Source organism: Anolis carolinensis, chromosome 2 (assembly GCF_035594765.1).
Source record: "Anolis carolinensis isolate JA03-04 chromosome 2, rAnoCar3.1.pri, whole genome shotgun sequence".
Classification (NCBI taxonomy): Eukaryota; Metazoa; Chordata; class Lepidosauria; order Squamata; family Dactyloidae; genus Anolis; species Anolis carolinensis.
In genome coordinates this window covers 277,898,162-277,919,451 of record NC_085842.1, presented here as the reverse complement: position 1 = coordinate 277,919,451, position 21,290 = coordinate 277,898,162, and the positions used below count along the sequence as shown (strand labels likewise).

The window sequence follows — 21,290 nt, the reverse complement described above, 5'->3', positions numbered from 1 at the left end:
GAACATGGCCATACAGCCCGGAAAACTCACAGCAACCCAGTGATTCTGGTCATGAAAGCCTTTGACAACACAATGTCATATCCATTTGGCAAATGTAAATCTCCATGAACATGTGGAGACCACCTTTTAAAAACCACTAGTCAAGAAAAGCATAACCTTCTTAGAAGTCAACTCTTTGAACAAGTAATATTCGTAAGCATTCATGTAATGGCACACAGGTAACTCAGCTGTTAAACTGAAGAACCATGTATTGTTAAACTGAAGACATGCCACTACAAAAATATATTTGGCTAGCAAAGGATGGTTGTTTTTTTGAAGTTGAAATTGCAGTAGTAGTTGTAATTGCCCAAAAGATATATACTCCCTTAAAACTTCTTCGTTTAAAATATACACTCAGAGATTAAAAAAAAACCAAAGTCTTCTTTGAAAAATAACGTATCTTGTTTACTCACAAACATCCTGTATTAATTCACCATATAGGCACATTTCTTATTAAAGTTCAGTTACAGATAGGATGTCGCTTTCTTTGTGTTGATTACACAGGGTATCATTCTTAATCAATAGTCCATAGTCTTTAAGTATAGTTGTACTCACTGAAGTCCATAAGTCATACTTCTCTATTGAAGTTCAAACAGCAACATGCATCCACCTTCAATGAGGTGTTAAGCAGACTGAATACAAAATGGAGTTCTGAGTCTGAACATGCTCAGTACAAGCACATGTTTATAACCCCTTCCACACCAAAGAGGTATAGTCAAATTGGCAAATCAACAGACACATAGAATACAGGTTAGAAAATAGATACATTAACAAACAAATAGTGAAAGGCTTAGGAGATTGCTATTTCCAACATATGTGCGTCTGTAGCAGGCCTGGGCAAACTTTGGCCCTCCAGGTGTTTTGGATTTCAACTCCCATAATTCCTAACAGCCTCAGGCCCGAGGCTGTTAGGAAATGGGAGTTGAAATCCAAAGCATCTGGAGGACCCAAGTTTGCCCAGGCCTTCTTTAACCAAAGCAAAAGCTGCATAATTGAAGTATATCCCATAATTCTGCCCCATTTGCTATTTATATCCCGCACTGCACAATATAACCCCCACCTCGAAGCCCACCACCAACCAGGTGTCCTGAAAGAGCTCTGACCCTTTCCCTAGATAGCACAATTATGCAGAGATGCTGCTGGGAAGCCTCCAGATCCCAGGCTCCTCTATGATACTTTTAACATTGTTAATGATAATTCTCCACTCTGTAATAGTAGGTCATTGCTATGGTTACTCTACAATGGTGCAACACTTTGCTTTCCCCTTCAGCTATTCGCTGAGACCTGGTAACCACATTTGTTGCCTAGCAACAGTTTTGTGAGAGTATCACAATCTGGGAGTTACGACAATAAAGGACATGATGGTCCGGGCCTACCCTGAAGGAGAGCTTGCCTGACAGGTGGGTTGGCGTTTCTGAAAACAGCGAAGGAAGGAGCACAGGCAAGAAAAGCGTATTGCGAATCCCCTTCTGGATCACACTGGTGGCGTGACACCAGCCTGCCATTTATATAAAGCCAACCCGTTCTAAAACTGGCGTTCTTACTATGCCTACAAAGAGATCCCTCTCCGGAGGCAACCTCGACACAAAGACGCTGCTCCTGCTCCGCTGCTCCTTCGGTACATATACATGCCCTAGCAGAGGCTTCCTGTTCAAATCGGAGCCACACATCCATTCCCTTGCACTCTGTTAACACTTAAGGCAGGTCACTTCAAACAAAGATCTGTCCTTCACAGATGGCTCCTATAAGAAAGCATTCACAATTGCACACAAGCACATTTTAGACAAAGAATATGCACCGAGGCAAACAACTGCGAGATACAAAGAACTCACCATGGCCAAATAAAAATACAAAACATAATGTGCTCATGGATACACTGGTATAATTATGCTACTGACAAGATAACATCTTGTAAACTTTGGTATATGCTTCATGCCATATAGGATCTGTAGGTGAAAAGATAACTACCCCAAACACTCTCCTTTTGAACAGGTAATCACAGCTCTATGTTTTTGTTCCTTTCTTATTAATGAACTCAATTTAGGCAGAACACAAACATAAGACTTCCTGTTCACAGATTATTCCATTCCACACATTAACACCATAAGGAGCTACTCGTCTCCAGACAAATGTTTTCTGCACTTTGTTCCTTTTATTGTTCTCTAATTTAAATGTTCTCTCTTTTTGCCTCCCCAAGAAGTCCCCCCAAGAAGTAATATTCAATTACTTGCGGTTTTATTATTTATCACACAAATTTCCCTTTTTAGAACAGCTGACTTCCTGATGCACACGACAAGGAAACAAGTAAACGAAGCCATGGCTAATTGCACTCCCATCTTTTTCTCCTTCAAAATATAACCTATACTTTCCCTCGGAGGAGATCATACTCACACTCGCTAGTGTTTCTGAGACTGTGATCAACTTGTTAAGATTTCTAGTAGCAGCCCTCTTATGGCACCTCACTCTAAAACCAATTCAAGCTTTTGAATCCAGAGGGAACTGATGATTCAACGGGCTAAAGCAATTTTAACTCCCTCTCCTCATTGTCTCTTAACCGTAATAATCTTACTGATGGATGAACAATTTCCCTGGTGGTAAAATCACTACAGTGGCTTTTTAGTTTTTACAATTATGATGATCTGTAGCATGGCTTGACTAGGAATGCTTGAACATCCCAGCCCTCTCATCTTGTCAAGTATAAATGCTGGTCCTTCAGAACATCTGAGATGTCACATTTTTCTCAGAGATAGATATTTTCAGTCACCTATTGAGAATGGGAATGTACTTAAGTCTTTCCCAGATTTCATAGTAAAAAGATTAGTCCCACCATCTAAGGAAAACCCCACAGGTAAGAATATTCTATTACACAACATTTGTACTAATGAAAGGAGCAGGAGGCAAGCATTTGAGTTTACGTAGTGATCCCGCAGGCCTATCTTTTGTGCTGAATGGAACAGTTCTCATGTTAACAATATGCTAAAATATTAACTAAAACCATATTGAAGTAGTCAGAAATATTTGGATAGTGATACAAGTAACAAGTGTGGACCCACAAACATTGTCGGTTGTTGTTATTCCTTCACCGATGGGACTCAAAGTGGCTAACAATATATTAAAAAACAACATAGATTGAAAACTACAAATGCTTTAGTGAAAGTAAACATGAAACTTACTTTAGAGTTCTAATGGGCTCATAAATTAATTGCTAATTCATATATGTCATTCTTACAATAAATAAATGTGTTCATTTATCAAAATGGTCTAAATGGACTGCTTTTATTGGAGTTCTGTATGTGGCACACATTTTATATGGGAAACAATATATTTTTTCAAGAAGGTAGAAAGAGGGGCAAGAAAGTGTATTTTGCTCCTTTTACTTCCTCCATCTGTTTTATCATGCTGAGCCAAGTAAAGAGATCCAGGTAGGAAAGCCGGCTTCCTCTGGCAAACATCACTTACTCGATTATGGCACAGATAGCCAAATGTACATCCAATAGAGAGCAGAGGCTATCATGTGCCTTTATTTCAATTCAGTTAATTTCAGTGGAATTCATATTTGGATAAATATATAAGTACACATTTCAATATTCAAGCTGTATTGCTTTAGTGCAGACATGGGCAAACTTCAGCTCTCCAGGTATTTTGGACTTCAACTCTCATAATTCCTAGCAGATGGTAGGCTGTTAGGAATTATGGGAGTTGAAGTCCAAAACACCTGAAAGGCCCAAGTTTGCCCATGCCTGTTTTAGTGGGATGTCCATCTAAACATCTATCCAAATATGAATTCCCCTGAAATCAGTGAAATCAGAATAGAGGCAGACAAGGTCTCCATTCTGGTCAATGAAAATCAATGAGATTTAAATTACCTGTGTTTAAAATGGGCCTACTGAAATTAATATAAAATAATGAGCAACAAAAGGTGCTTCCATACTGTAGAATTAATGCTGTTAAACACCAATTCAACTGCTATGGCTCAATGCTATGGAATTCTAGTATTTGTAGTTTGATGAGGCACTAGCACTCTTTGGCAGAGAAGGCTAAAGTCCTTATAAAACTACAACTCACACAATGTCATAGCATTCTGCCATAGAAGTTAAAGTGGTATCACACTGCATTACTTCTACAGTGTAGATGCACCCTAAGTCTACATGCAACACACTGGGCTTCAGCGGTTCCCGTCTGGGACAATGAGATTTGGGTTAATTTTGGAAGCACTTTTTGGTACAGAAGATTTTGTATAGATAGCATACAAATCTAAACACTTGCTTATTTAAGTGCATGGGGAAAAACATGTTGTGTCTCTGCTTTTCTCTTCACCTTGAGTGAGTGTCGGGGGGGGGGGGGGGCTTGTTTTGGCACTGTTCTCACTATATTTTGCTTAGATACAAGCTTAGGCTTTTACTTCACTGATTAAGATAACTTAGTTAGCTATTGCCACTGTTGAGAATTTACTCATTCACTACAGTGGCAACAGCCAACTGAGGTATTTGTTGGCTATTGTTTGTTTTAAAAATCCTTAAATATTTGTTAGCTGAAATTTTATAGCTCAATGTCTATAATCAAAGATAATGATTACTGCATGGCTGAATCAACTACAGTGAAATTGTTGAAAACACAACAGTTACTATAAACTCTTTACCAAGAAATAGAATTGTTTGGAGATGGGAGAAAATATGGTTTAATAAAAACAATTGTTTTTTGTTAGAGTTATGCAGTAAAATGCACAGAATTGTGATACAAAGTATATACTGGAGCAAAACCTAGGAAAACTGAATAGGTGAGAGAAGGCTATTCTGGAATCTTACTATAATCAAGATTCAGTTGTACTGGAAGCAGTGACTATTAAGAGTTTGGTTAGTTTTACAGGGGATTAATTGAAGCAAGGTAGGAAAATTGCTGATTTCCACAGCAGCCATTTTTTAAAAAGAGATATTTAAAGGAGCAGTTTAAAGAGTACAGGAAATATTTTTCCTTATTAATGAAATGGATCAAAGGATTTTTTTTAAAGTTACGTGAAAAACAAGTGGTGAAGCCAAAGGGTTGTATCTAATTATCCCTTTCTACTGAAGAAATAATTTCCAGTGGTGGAACAGAGGGGATAGTGCCCTTGCACCAATCTGGGGGGCATTCAATGCAGATTTGGGGGGGGGGAGGGGAGATGAGGGGTTTTTAAGGGTATACAGAGGAGGAGGGAAGTGTATTCATGGATGCTGCCATGCAGAAGTCCAGAAGGTTGCTCTTGTCTTCAATGTCCTACCATGGGTTTCTCCCAGACATCTGGTTAGCCACTTTAATGCTGGACCGGATTAGCCTTTGCTCACTCTTCTGATTCTCTCATATAATTTTACCCAACGTGGATCTACTAATGAATGAGATTTATTAGTTATTTATGCAAAAGGAATAAGATAATATACATTTTATTATAAGCCAAACAATGAGGTAAATATTACTGGCAAACAACAGAGATCCTGACAATACAGATGTTGGATTAGGAAAACACACACACACACACAACCAGATATGAGAATAAGTAGAAAATTAATATACAAATCAGGTCTGAGTGATAAAAATCACAGAGTCAATTATCTTTGAAATTATCTTTGAAAACACCTATAAGGATACAAGGAAACTAGAATATACTACTGATTTACATATTCTGTTAATTCTGTAAGGCTTACTATATTTCCTTACAAATATTTTCTCAACAACAGAGAATTATTAGATTGCCAAATGATTATCTTCAAATTTATTTTGCAAGAAAATAGATCTGTTCTAGTGCAATATAGGGAATTGGGGGGGGGGAGAGACAGAATGGGGAGTATTTCTTGTTATCCTAAAGGCAAACTATCAGGGTAGTTTTTCGACAACTACCCTGACAGAAGAATTGCTGGTGCCGTTTTTTCTACCCGCACACCGTTGTTGGTTTTTCTTTGCAGGGAAAACTGCTTCTACTTCACAAGTGTTCCTCTGTACTACCAGAGACTGGTGGGAGGCACCAACAAACCATCCCAACCTCCTTCAGCCATTAAAATGGGTATCAGTTTACAGAGATGACAGTGCAACTAGACATTTACAATCTAAGGCTATGCTTATTTATTCATAGGTAAGTTCCAATAATCTAGGTATGGTATATTCCCTAGAAAATCTGCCCCAGATTCACCAGAAAACATCTAAGTGGATTTATTTTATGCTTCTAGAAATTATGATCAATAGTCCTGCCGCATGCACAACGGAGGACCTTTTCACAGTGATACCAGAGGCACTCCAAATGGCTAGCTTGTGGTCAAAGGAAATCTAGTATAATGCCATTTTTTAAATTTTGTGTTTAAAAATACATTATAACTGTATCCTCAGTTTGTTTCTGACATGATAAACAAAAATAAGTCAATAGTGGGTCTGCATAATACCAATCAGAAAACAATCTTGTATGACATAATAGTTATAGTTATATGTTTGCAAACATTTTTGTAAAGGTTTTTATTTACTTTTGGTCAACAAGAAGGAGTTTGTAATCTCCTTTGACATCAAGACTAAGATTGTCAGACTGAAAAATGAAGAGGGCTCCTGTACCGTTATTCATTGTGCAGAAGTAAGAATTATCGGCTGTTGTTGCTTATCACAAAACCAGAAAACAAACAATTATTGTTGAAATTATACCTCAATGTACAGCAACCCTATGAATGTGAGAAGTCCAAGGCACCCTGTTATAAACAACTCTGTTAACACTTTGAAAACTCAGAGCTTCCTTGACTGAGTCTATCCACTTCTAGTTTTTCTCTTTTTCAACTGCCCTCCACTTTACAAAGCATTATCTTTTGTCAAGAAATCATGTTGTCTTATGATATGGAAAATAACCTACATTTGGTCAGTTCAGGCTGTTTTTTAAAAGGATCCATTTCATTGCTGCTGTTTCTTTTTTTGGCAATCTGTGGTATCCATAGCACTCTCCTCCAGCACCACATTCCAAATGAGCTGATTCTCCTTCTTTTGGCTTCTTTTATTGTACAGCTTTCAAGACCGTACATAGAAATCGAAAAGGCACCGGAGACCTTTCCAAGTTTTCACTCTGGCAACCCTAATTAAGATCCCTCTCATTTCTACCTGCAGTGACTGTCTTTGCAGGACGGAGTCCATCCACAAGTGTTTACCTATCGTGCACGACAAAGGCCTCCTTCCATGGACTTCACAAGTAATACAGAACAACAAAACTCTTCTGCTAGTGAATGGATAAGATGTATAGAAACGCAAGTTTTCCCTGCTGTGTAGGGTGGGAGATCTCAGTATCAATCTACATCTCAGAGGATTTATCCATGTTGATATGTTTCATCTTAGATATTTGCTACAGTGGTAAACCCTCAAACAGTTCTGTAAGATCCTGAGGACACCTGCAATTTTCAGTTTCTTCAGGCTATGTCCACACAGCTAAACTCAGTTCACTTGGATGCGCATTTCTGGCAATGAAAATTATACTGTGTACAGTTGTCTTCTTGCTGAAATGTCTAAGGTGAAGTACTGACACAAAGGCAGCATGTAGTTATAGTTTCCAATATGTACAAGTATTGACAGCTTGAAGATACACAAAGCATAGCTCAGTAAGAAATGGCACAGCAGACTGAGAATCTCAGTTCCCCATAAAAAGCTAGTCTTCATTACTTTTTTGAACAGATATGCTAAATCTGCAACTTCTGGTCCTCCTGTCCCTTTGGTTTCCTGAAACCCCAATCATTTTTTCAGGCTTTTTCTACTGCACATTCTGAGATTGCACTGATACAAAATGCCACATGTGAAGAAATGCAATTTTGCAACTAAGTGGATTTCTTCCCTTCTACAAATATTCTAGGCAACCTCTTGAAGAGACTAAAACCTTTTGATTTGAGACTTAAATGTACTGATATTATATGTCCAATTTTCTTATGTTTATGTAGTTCAAGTAGTCATAATGTTAGAAGTAATAATGTTAGAAGAGCTACACACTGGAGAGGTCAACACTCACAGGCCAAAACTTTTTTACCCGTCTCATCCCACCCTGGAGTTTCTTAAAGTTGCTTTCTTGAAGACAGAAATGTTAGGAGGGCTGTTTAGTAGAAAGGGACAATGTGTTCTGTAGGGCTTGATGAAATATTTACTTCCACAAATAGGAAATGGGGAAAGACACAGAATCTTGATGAGTGTTATGAAAAATATTGCCGTTCAGTGAGAAGTGTGTCTGAGTCAATAAGTATAAATTGGTTGGGACCATCGCTCTTCCTGAATGGATATTTATTTGGCGCCCTTTGCAGCTGATTTTGTTCTTATGTTAGAAATTACTCTCTTTCAAAAATTGTAAGTTTCCGGATTAGCTGAACTTTATAAGGTTTCATTAAAATGCATTGTTATGTATTTATTTAACACTGTAGTTGTTTGCAATTGCTCCTGTTATAGTTTCTCGATTGTTATGCTGTACTTACTGTTGTGTATTTATTTATGAGCCTCTTTGGGCACAGTTCTATGAAAAAGTGCCATACAAAAAAAGTCTAATAATATCTGTAAAATGTTATCATATTTCTTCTCGGTGTCTTTATCTAAGACAAATAGGGAAATCTTTTATAATATCTACTAATAAAATATAATTTACATTTCTTTGTTGTAGTTGCTTTGCTGCCTGTTCTACACTGAATTAATCATTTTCAATACAGATGACCAACACTAGGCATCCTTTTAGATGTTGTCTGTTTAGTGCTCTCTAGTAGGATATGAATAACTACCCCGCTTCTACTATAAACATCTTTTACAAATCCAAGAACCAGCTCTGCCTTCAAGTACATAGAACTGACTTTTCCTCTTTACATCTGCATCACATTCATGGTTCATATTCATCTTGTGACCAACCACTATCTTGAAATCGCCTTTCTCCTCAGTTGTTTCTGTTGGATGACCCCTCCTAGTCCCACATGCATGACCTTACACATATTGAATTCTCCTTTATTTCTATTACACAAGTTCATAAGATCATCTGTTTCATTCTGCATAATTTCCTGATCTTTCCCTGCATTGACAATGCCTTGTAGTTCAATATCAGCTGCAAATTTAATCAAAATACTACTATTCCCTATCACTAAAAAAAAAAAACTGAACAAACTGGTCCGAAGAATTATCACTGACTTCTTTCCAGCTAGAAATGTTACTGTTTTCAGTAAATCCTTTTGTCATTCTCTCTCTCACTTCTACTATATCCAAGAACATAGGAGGTGAATTCATGTATCACATGCTCTGGGATATGCTATAGGCCTACATGGTTTTGCCATTCTGAATCTGTTATGCATTGTTTCTAATCACATAACAAACCGACTTTAGCCTTTAGCCATAGGGATAAGCCCACTGCCACCACACCCTAGTAATTGAGTAAGGCCAATAATGCTGTTTTTTATGATATGACTGAAAAATACAATACAAATAAAAAGGAATCCCCTGAATTTTGCCATGCAGTTTGCAGGTATCGGTTTCTTTTCTGAGGGACAATTTTAATAAGTATGTGCACAATAATCAACACAGACACGTGACAGGGATCTGAGATTGACTGTTGTGGTGCCACTGTATTAGACAGTAAGAGAAACACATAGCTGAAGCAGAGTGCACTTCAAGTACAGCCAAAGCCCGGTGAAATCATGTGTGTAAACAGAACCTGGAATGGTGGACTGTAAAATATATCTAGAGAGTCAGCCCTCCACATTACCTGGGGTTGGGGGTACAAAACTTCTGTGAACGTAAAATACTATGAATTGCTATTTTTTTTTAACCTGAGAGAACACCTCTCTAAGAAATTTCTCGGTCTTCCAGCACTACTATATGGTCAATTTCGCTTGAAGTTGGCCATAGAATCACATAGAATGGGCTTTTAGCTGAGCCTGCACTTTGCCATTTAAATATAATTTTAGATGAAAATAAAATGAGATAATAATAATAAATTAAGAATTTCCTCCCCTTTTAACAACATAGAGAATCAATACAAGTTCTAGTACTGTCAGGATCCCTTTGATTTTGTTTTTAGGAGGACTAAGGATAAACTTTTGCTCACAGAAGCTTCCAAGAGTAATGATTCATTTTCTGGGGACATTTCTTTACTTGAAAATAAAATAAATTAAAAAATTATTATTTATTCTTTGCTTCTGGTATTACGGAAATTCAGTGAGATAATGGATTTCTCATTCAGTGGATCTTATAAAGATATTCCAAAGCTGAGCTCTTCAAATACCTATAATAATCTTACCATGGAGGAAGTGGTATAACTGAATGCTTATGTATCAGAATTGTCGAAATTACATGTGACAAAGACAAGGCCCACAGGCTGAATCCAGCCTGCCATGTCATTTTATGTGGCTCGCGAGCTTTCAATGCCTGGACAACATAGTTACATTTAAATAGTCTTACAATTAAAAATGGCCCGTTGAACGCAACCATAAGGCTGATGTGGCCCTCGGTGAAAATGAGTTTGATACCCCTGGTCTAAGTGTATAAAGTTAAATTTTGTATTTGGGACTGACAGTTTTTGAATGGTACAGGGCTTCATTGATTTACAGTGCAGTCTTACATACACTTGCATGAGAATAAGGTTTACTGAACTCAATGGGAATTGTTTCTGACTAAGCAGCATAGGGTTGCTTTGTTTATTGTTAAAAGGGAGGACTTCAGGGTGTGCTTTTTCTTCCCACTGCAGCTCTCAAATAAGAGAAATGTCATCTGACACATTTTCCTCATCTATAAAAATGTTAAAGGCACAGAAGTCCTAATGCATTCAGTATCTGACAGCCCTGACGACAGCAGCTGGTTTTAAAGCTGTTCTGTCTTCAAACAATACTGTCATTTTTGTAAGCATTTTGTATCTTAATAAATCCACATGGATCATTTATTTTTAGAATTGAATTAAAATACAACTGGTGTCCCAAGTTCATGTTAGGTATAGGTAGACAAGATAATATCTTATTTGCAAAGTCCACAAATCAAATGAAATTATGCAAAGTGTCAGAGAAATAACTAAAGCAGCCACCTGAGCATTATCCAATAAGTCCTGGAGACATATGGAAGAAATCCCCCGCAGCTTCAAAGACAACAGCATGGGAATGGAAAACGCTGTATAAAAGGGACATTAGGAAATATGATGTTTTGAAATCATACATTGCTGTGTCAAAGGGGAATTCATTTTAAAGATAAATGCAATGACAAACACTAAGGTCATAAGTAATTGACAGATCAAGGACAGACTAGAAAAACAATAAAAACACATACATTTGAAAACAAACCCCTCTCTTCCTTCCATGCCAGTACTTGAATTTTCCTTAAAATAACAATTGCTGCAAGGGTATGCAGGGAATAGTGCTTTCTCCGGAGTTAAAAGGGAAAAGTCTGTGGATTTTATGAGTGCTGAGAAAGCAAGGCCACATTCACGTACCAATTGTAGGAGCCAATTCCAATTCTGTCTCTTGGTTAGGTCAATATTTAGTTTCTAAGTTCCAAATACTATTAAATTCATAATTTCGGTATCAACCATGTATCACCATGTTCATATTTCTTTTCTTTTGTATGCTATCAGATTTGATCAAAAGTTCTAAAATGTGTGGATTGATACCATATTTCTTGGTCAAAGGACCTGGCTAGACTTCACACAAGCAATGTCCCAACACTGTCTGGAGTCAGAAGGAGAAGGCCAGTCACTTCATGCAGTAAAGAACTCGAGGAAGGAACACTTATACGGCTTAAAGCAAGAGGCTAAGAAACAAGCTCAGAATCTCAGAAGGCATTAACTATGAATTCCTGAGGAAGGAAGATCCTAGATGCAGGTTGGAAGAGAAACTTCTTAGGACAAAGCAATTAGAAACAAGCAGTGAGATTTGAGATGGAGGCAGCTGTGTAATAATGGTTTTGCTCTGCCCCTGTCATAAAATCTCAGACCAGAAGCTTTCATTCATTCTATGTAATTCAACATTCCATGACATAAAGTGGTTTTAAATAAAGAGTAACAAGTTTGTTTTAATGTTTAAAATCTCCTTGCTCATCTGCTCCTCTCTAGAATGTCAGTATGTGTTAAGAGGGTAATGACATTTATATAGTGATCTTTTGGTGGCACTAGGTGGGATAAGAAAAACAATATATTCTTCAATGTATGATTGACAGACAGTAGAAATTATAAAAAGGTAAATAAATATTCCAGTGAGAGCCAGCATGGTGTACTGGTTTCAGCAATGGACAGGGATTCTGGAAAATAGGGTTTGAATCCCAGCTCACCCACGGAAATCCACTGAGTGACCTTGGGTAAGTTACGCTCCCTCAGTCTCAAAGGAAGGCAAAGGCAAAGCTGCTCTGAACAAAACTTGCTTGTTATACGTTTGCATTAGAGTCACTATAAGTTGGAAATGACTTAAAGGCACACAACACTAACAAATATACCAGGACCCACACATTCAAAGTATTGGTTAGTAAACATTAACAGAACTGCAGTCAACAGTTATCCAGCCTATGGTTTTGTAGACAATGGTCACTACTTTGGACCAAGTACACCAATATTGTAATCATAAACTTGGTAGTCTCCTTTAAGAGCTTTACATGAGAGTGCCCTAGGAGAACACTGCTTGTCTTAATAAACAGCTATTTGAGATACAGGTTTTATCTTATATAGTAAATCTGAAGCAGAAGTATTTAATCCCTGTAACTTATAGTAATCATCAATACAACTCCGTATCTATTATAATTCAGTGAGTAACAAAAAAAGAATGAATCCTTGGTAAAAATTCCAATTCCACAAGTTAATCAATAGGTTTGAATTATATGCAATAATTGTAGCCAGAGGCGGTTCAACCACCAGGCCAACTAGGCAGTTGCCTGTGGTGCCATCTTGTTGGGGGCGCCATCGAGGCAACTCCTGTCTCCTGCGGCCTGCCTCTGCAAGGTATTGAACTGCTTTTTCTGTTGATTTGTTGTAAAACATGATGTTTTGGTGCTTAATTTGTAAAATCTTAATGTAATTTGATGTTTAATAGGCTTTTCCTTAATCCCTCCTTATTATCAAACATTTTCACTTATCCAACACTTTTATTTTTCAGTGATTGGTTTGGGGGGGGGGGGGCGGCAAAATTCTGTTCACCTACACTTGAAAAATACCTAGGGCCAGCTCTGATTGTAGCATAGAAACATGTCGTTTCCCAACATTGACATAGCTGCAGTTTTAGCAGCTATATATTTAACTTATGACAGTGCTATTTCCCCTAATCTCTCTTGATTCAACACACACATATTAAATAATATTCTAATATTTGTTTAAAGTGTGAAATTTATGGTAAACATATTTCAGATACTTCAAGTAATACTATCATGGAAATTAACACATATTTCTAAAAGCATTTATTGTAATAACTGTAATCAATCAATTAATTAATCACATTTTTAAAAGGAAATTTGTTTAACTGAAAGTGTGAAAAATATTTTATTTCATGGCATTGTTGTACACAATCAATTCACATTTTTTCAGTCAAACAATGTATCTAATATGATTTTTCAAATGATAAATTCTTCATCATTTGGATATTTTAACAGCATACTAGCAGGTGTTTTTTTGAAATGTGAAGTTGATTAAGAGTCTAAGATCACACACACACATACACAACAAAATTATTCTTTCATTTTGTGTTTTCTTATTCCAGTGGAACTAAGCATGCCTCTCATGAGACTTGGCGTAAAGGACAGAAGAGATATTACATTATATACTGGAGACATAAGAGCAACAACAACATCAAGTAATGTATCTGCATAAAATGGGGAAGTGATTAGGTTTCTGTATCTTTGGCTGTTGTCTGAATCCAATAAAAATCTTAAAATCTATTAATCAGATTTTAGAATAGATTACTTGGCAATACCTCTGTTACTTGACAAGCTCCAGAACTCGTCAAATAAAAATATAACAATCTAAGTGAAATGAAAAATATTTTTCTTTTTTAAGTCACCCACCTATGACTGTTATAATTAGCATCTAAAGGTGGGCTAAATGTATTTTTTCATCTGAAACAAAGGAACAAACATATAAAACACACACATTCTTTTCAAGTAAGTCTCCAAGGTGGAGAAACCTTGACGCTCTAGATCAGAGCTTTATAAACATTGCATATTGATGATACACATTTTAGAAGATATATATCATTTCATGACACAGAGATACGAACACATACATAAATTGTTGACACAACATATCTCATGAAAACTTTTGTTTATATTTTAAAAAAAATATGATTGTTTATTTCTGCAACACAGAGTTTGGAAAGCTCTGCTCTAGACATGCTTTGAACTCCAGTTCTTATCACCACCATCCAGCATGGCCAAAAGGTAGTTCTAGTTCAAAACATATGGAAAGCCAAAGGTTATTCTACCAAGCCCTAGAATAAAGACAAGTGAAATCTTTCTTAAAATGATAAACTTATTAACACATCAAAATTACACCTATTTGCGAATTGCGAGATTTCATTACAATAAAGTTCAAAGCAATGTGATATTCAGTTGCTAAGATTTTCTGAACAGAAATCAAATGTTCATTTAACAATGGTATACTCCTTTATATTTAGTACCTATTCGTATAATGCTTTTGGTTTTAAGAGGGTTTCTTTAACCGTGTTTAACACGTCCAAGGCATTTACTATAAACAAATTTTCATGTTATATTTTACGCATAGACTGAGGAATATGCTGCTATGGAAACAGACACATGTCCAAAGGGACCAAATGTGAAGCACTTTCTGAGTTTTAATCACTCAGAAATGGAATAAGGCAGCTTTCTGAGCTTCACTCTTTCTTCTGGGAGGTGTTGAGGACCAGCAGACAATGCAGTAAAGAATTAACTGCTGCCTGAGAACATCTATACTTTTTCTAGAACAGGCAAAGGTGAAGCTACAATATTGATATGAGGTTCATGGTCAAGATAACAGTTGCTTGTATTCTATCTTTTTAAATATCCTGTACTGAATTATTAAACAAACCCAAGCTATTGAAAATTCATTTAACATTTCCATTACATTGTATATATAGAGAGCCAGCCAGCATGGTGCAGTGGTTTGAGGGTTGGACTGTGACTCTAGAGACCAAGGCTTGATTCCTCTCTTGGTCATGGAAACCCACTGGGTGACCTTGAGTGAACCACACACTCTCAGCTCCAGAAAACCCCAAGATAAGGTTGCCTTAGGGTCACCATACGTCAGAAATGATTTGAATGCAGATAACAACATTGTGAGAGCACAGCGTGGAATAAGGGCACTGCCCCAATAAGAATTCATCCTTCCCAAATAAAATCTCCTTGCTACACCAAATCCCATTTCTAATCATGCATTACAGTTTCAGTCAATCATTTAGAAACAAGTAAAGAAATGCTAAAATGGCAATTTGAAAACAGAAAATATGAGAGTCCTACTTTCAGTATCTTACTCCCTGCAATGTTAGAAATTTGGGAACAGAAGAAATATTTCATTAGGAGGCAGAATTATTTTTTAAGGAAGCACTACCCTCATTGCTATAATTCATACCTAAAAATGCTTTGCTCAACTGTGGGAGTTCTGACTGGGCTCTACACAGTTGCAAGACAGACAACCTGTATGTGCAAGTCACATACTGCAAAGACGAATAATCCAGAAGAAGTTATGACGTGGAATCTTCTGTCATTATAGAAGACAATCAGTAACATTTCATTTGTGAAGATCATAATATTGAAGCCATTTTAGAATTCCATTAACTTTACAAATGTATCACATGCATGCAATTGGTTTCAGCACTGCATATCAAGCTTATTGGCTAAATATAGGCATGTGTATTCAATTAAGAATGTAAGAATTGCTTCGCTAGATCACTACAAAAGCAGATAATCTTGGGAGGTTCATAAACTTGAAATCAATGTGATTGTCTTCCCCTGCCATTTGAGCCAAGCCTGTAATAGTCAATAGACACATTACTGCCAAACATGGAGGCTCTACTGACTTACCTCCATATTGTTTCGGAAAGAAATGGCCAAACTCCCCTTAAATTACATGTATTTGTTAACAGGAAGCTAGTGGTCAAAAAGTTGTTTATTAAAATGAAGACCCATTTATTTTGTTTCCTTTTTTCATAATTCCTATAATTTAATTAAATTTACATTTTAAAAAATAGATACAACACATTGTACATGATATTTATAAGTTAGTTTTTTGTTACACTTCAAGATTTTTCCTCTTAGCAATCACAGACAATTCAGAATGCCTCAGTGGACATTTGGATTATTATTTTAATCTAAGGAGCCTTATTTTCAATTTACACACACCAAATCCCATTTCTAATTCTGGTTTCCACCCATCACTTTTGGAAAGAGACCTTTGGAATGTTTCTCAATCTGTTTGGGATTTCAGTTCATAGGTTAAATCAGTGTTTTTCCCCCAAAGCTCAGAAGGATTGTTTTCAACAAGGACTCTTGATGGACTCCACTGTCTATTTTTACCTCACTGTGGAAACTGTCAATTTGCTCTGCTTCTAGTTCTTAAATCCAACTGCATATATTTTATTAATTATTCTTCTCTGATTAATCTTTTTCCTTAGTAGGTCCATATGAGGCACTTTGTGAAAAGATTCTAAGCATATGAGATAGATCAGATCAACCCTACATACTGAACTGCAAGACAATGTATGTCATGCTTTTCTTTTTTTTTTTTGAATGGGTGTGCATGGGGAGCCAGGAAATTATCTAGTTTCAGTGAAAAGCTCAAAAGTACTTTTAAAGCAGAGTTATGCAACAGAAGCAAAAAGTGACAGATTGGACAGACATTTAGCAGAATTTGATGTCTTGTGTCTGTGAGGGACTGCGTCGTGAATTAACATAAAAACAGATGTTCCTATAAGGGCTAGAGAAAGATGCACAATACAAAACCAATAAAGACAGGTTTACAATGCAAATAAGCTTTACACCTCAGTTTAAAAATAATTCTAATGCTATAATCATAATGTTTATTGGGAGGATTTGGTTTTCCAATTAACATTTCCAAATGTCTGGGAGGCGAAACCTATGACTAATAACAAGATCAAAGAATCCTCCTTTATTTGTCTACTCTGGAAAGTTTTCTGCATCTTAGTTTTTGCCAAATGACTAAGCCGCTTTACATTGATAGATCTTAGTGACATCAGCGTTACTATTTTCGGAATCCCACTCAGTATTTTTGGAATCCCACTTTGCTAACAGAACATTAAATATATATCATATATTGTGTTTTACTTTTAACTCAGTGTAGATCTCATGGAAATCCTCTGAAAATTGGACTTATTCTTCATTAAAATAAAAAAGGATCATTGGTACTAGAAGTAATATATGTGCCACATATGAACATGCTCTTTTCCCTTGCTAAAGTAAGAATAATTTATTTCTGAAAATCTATGTTTGCGCCATTCTTGTAATATGTGATTCAGCTTGTTTTATATGCTTTAAAATAGTTCAGACCATCAGAGTGAAATAAATATAAATATTTCTGTTTTTCAGAAGTACTAGAAGTTTAGCAAAATTGGGGCTCTTGCAATGATTGAACTTTGCAATGATTATGCCTGGAATCTGGCATAATACCCACTCCTTCTGGGTTCAGAATGGTGATGTAAATGCTTCGCCAAGGCCGATTCCCAAATTACACATTTTCTTCATGGCTAGTAATAGTAATGCCGAAGAATGTAAATATTTGTACAGTAAATTTAATTCTCATGGGCAAGAATACTGTGCAGTTTTCCAATTCAGGACTTATTCTGCAGGAGAGAGAAAAAACCCACATTTTTTCCTGCAGAATAAGCTTTCTTCACACATACATCTCAGGTCTAGGTTATGGACAGGGTATATAGGATGGGAAAATGGGAGAGGGGCTTTTCAGTGGCTGCTCCCAGGCTCTGGATCTCCTTTAGCAGAGGTGCTAGACTAGTATTCGCCATACTATTTTTCTTCAAGGGGGTAAAGCCCTTTTTTATTCTGCTAGGTTCTTGACAACCGATTTTTTTAAAAAGAAGAAATAAACTTTTTATAGTGTTCTGGACTTTTTTTTTTGTTATTGTCTTGAGTTCCATACTGTTGTAGCCCAGCCTCCATCTGAGCTGTCAGGTGAGCCAGAGATTGGCCCCATTCAGCCTGTGATTGTCCCTGCACCTGCTTTGCCAGAGGACTCTGGTTTTGGGCCTGAGATACAGCCACAGTTGGTCCCAGTGGATTCTGGGACCACAGTGGATTCTGGGACCAGAGACAGAGTGGTTCCAAGCAGTCAGTTTGAATCACATTCCTCACAGCAGTCAAGGTCGGATCTCCAGGTGCTAGATGGACTTAGTTGATAAAGTGGAGAGGGATAATGGGTTTGACAGGAAGAAAGCGATAACTCACTAGAGGAGGGAACAGGAGTTTGTGAGAAGAAGTAGTCGGTTGCTTTTGAAGCAAAATAATGAGCAATCTTCTCACAGAAAAAAGACCTTGAATTTACCTTAAAAAGGTTTGCTTTCTCTGACAAAGCCAGAGGTGGTAACATTGCTAATCCAAGAGAGAAAGATCTTTGCTCCGCGTTCCTGTGCAGCCTTGTATCTTGTTTCAAGTTCCAGCCTCGCTTCTGCCTGTGAATCCAGTTGAATGTTCCAGTGACTTTGCCGTTTGGATCTCTATTCTAGCCAAGAATGTAGCCTTGTGTTCTAGCATTGACTTTGTACCTTGGACTACCTTGGGGTTTGATCCTGCATTTTAGCCTTGTTTCCAGTTTGTCTCATGCCTTGGAATTAATCCTTGATATCTGGTTTGGATTATTTTTGATACCTTTTTTGGAACTTACTTTGCTATCCGGTTTGGACTATGTTCTTTGAGTGACTTTTATAGACTCTTGCTTCAAGATTTTCAAGTACTTTGTTCTTGTGGACTCAAACCCATTTTATTGACTTTGAACTTTGATTTTGCTATTGCTTACATATAATCTTCAATAAACAGTTTGCTTGCTATATTCTGAGGCTTCAGTGTGGTTTTAAGGTACCTACGCAGCCTAGGGGTGCAACACATACTAGGAAAAAGGTGCAATATAAATAAATATACTACTACTACTTTCCTGTGCCAGAAATGCAAGGAACTCCGCCTCTGCCAATCTAGTTCAATGTATATAGCTAGATCTGGATCCATTCTGGTTTGAATAGATTTTTCCCTCTTAACATTTTGTCCCGTATTATTCCACATTCACGACTAAAGCAGGACTGTCTTTTCATGCTATTGGTATGGAGATTCTTTTAGAGCAGGACGACAGAAACCCATGACCTATAAATATAATCACTGATTTTTCGGCTCTGTTGTCATGATGAATAAGATTACTGTCTACATAAACAAATCTGCTTGTTACCTATGGTGTTTTATTTTGTTGTAAAATTATTTAATGTGTATATTTTCACAGATGTATAAAATATATGTTCAGGAAAATTGCCATAGAGTATTATTAATATACTGAAAATGTGTGCATAGTACTCTATTCATAGATATGGAACATATTTGTATTCATACCTAGCTTCCAAATTATCATTGTTGTTACTATACAAACCGGTAATATTATCCAAGTGAAACATCTCTTAACTTATGTCAGTGTTTTTCCAAATCCAGAGTCAGTATTCAAAGGTCTATATATGGGATTTTGTGTGGCCCTGTGAAATGTTTAAGTCTCTTCTTTTAAATGCTGACCTCCCCCTACCCAATCCTCCCAATTATCTTAACAGGCTTTGATTTTTCATTTATTTTTGAAAATGCTTTGCCAAGAAAAATGGGACAATGCCGTCTGAGAAACACAAGTCTTAAAACTCCATGGACTTGGAAAGGCAGTTTCATGGCTCTCTGGATCCTGATAATGGTTCAAGAAGGATAATATCTAACCAGTACTTCATATAAATGTTCATACATTTGTATGGACCTCAGTAGTGTTCCATGCACTCAAGCTGTATTTATATCTAATATATAATTTGCACTGTTTCTGGTTTTCACAATGCCCATCATCCATCTGATATTGGAAATTGACATCCACGTAATGTAGAATAAAGCTAAAATGGGGAGTGAAAATGATGCAGTACTTCAGATGTTTTGGATGGCATTTCTCAGAGGTTCCAACCAGCATAGCTAATGGAAGTTACCATTCAACATCTGGAGGGTTAGATAATTCCCATCCTTGATCTAAAATGTCCAGAAAGGCCAGTAAAACCCACACTCTTAAAATGAGTTATTATTTAGACTATGGGTGAACAAAGAATAACCATGAGGTCATATGGAGGTTTTGCTCCCCTTCAAAACTGCTCTTTCCTAGCACAAGCAAATTAATGTGAATTCACACTTGTGGAAAATTCCAGCAGCAATTAATTTAACCCAGCTGCTGGGGGCTTCAGCAATATTTAACACTGAAAAAATCAGGTTTTCAAAAACAGAAGTCGATTTCTGGTCACTTATGCCCCATCTCATTTCCACCTGTATGTTTCATGGTTTCTACAGTGCTATAGAATAAAATTGGCCTCCAGATTTCCCAAAGTTGCCCAGTCCTGATTTTGGCAAGAAGAGTATGCTATCTCATGCTGAGCTTATGTTCCATCATTACTATCTCAAAAGTAAGTAGAGGTGAGAGTGACAGAGTGGCGGTCCTGAGTCTCAAGATTTATCTACTCATTGGAATCAATATAGTCCATGCATTATTGGGAATAACGATTTTGAACTAAAACATCCTGCCATTTTTGGTCCATCTTTGGTTTTGGGTCGCCCCCATCATTGGATTGTGCACCCTCAAACTTCTATGAAACCAAATTTGCTCTTTGGACTGAAAGATGAATGACTCTTTTATAGCTGTAGCACATTAGAATACAAGTTCAATAGTAGTGCATCTGAATGCTATAGATATAATAAGATTTGGGGAAACACTGGTCTTCCAGATGTTGTAAATTTCAGCTTCCATCAGCTCCACCCAGCATGTTTAATGATTAATGATTATTGGAACTGAAGTCTAAAACATATGAAGGTCCAAAGGTTTCTTTCCTGATACAAAACTTTGATGTTTTAGCCTTCCAGAGGTTAGACATTTCTGATGCAAGAATTATATTATAATGAGATCCCTCTCTTTTCCTGCCATGATAAAGTTGCATACTATCAGGTGACATATGATTTCTCTTAATATTTAAATCACATGACATCTTTCTACTTGTGGTAAATCCTACATCCCAAGGATTTACTTAATGAGCTAAACTAAGTGTTACCGTGAG

The 21,290-nt window shown here is 36.8% G+C and overlaps 1 protein-coding gene across 12 annotated transcripts in view; it reads right to left on the bottom strand.

The window, feature by feature from the left end:
• Positions 1-21,290, bottom strand: part of arb2a (ARB2 cotranscriptional regulator A) — a 284,933-nt gene that overhangs the window by 6,396 nt on the left and 257,247 nt on the right. For 2 of the 12 annotated variants that reach the window (XM_062974234.1, XM_062974235.1), the window contains exon 11: positions 5,197-21,290. This exon is cut by the window's right edge and continues 33,457 nt beyond it. The exons of the other annotated variants lie outside the window; for them this stretch is intronic. The gene's annotated coding sequence lies outside the window, so the exon portion shown is untranslated. Of the gene's footprint in view, positions 1-5,196 lie in introns of those variants that run through there. 12 annotated transcript variants of the gene reach the window in all.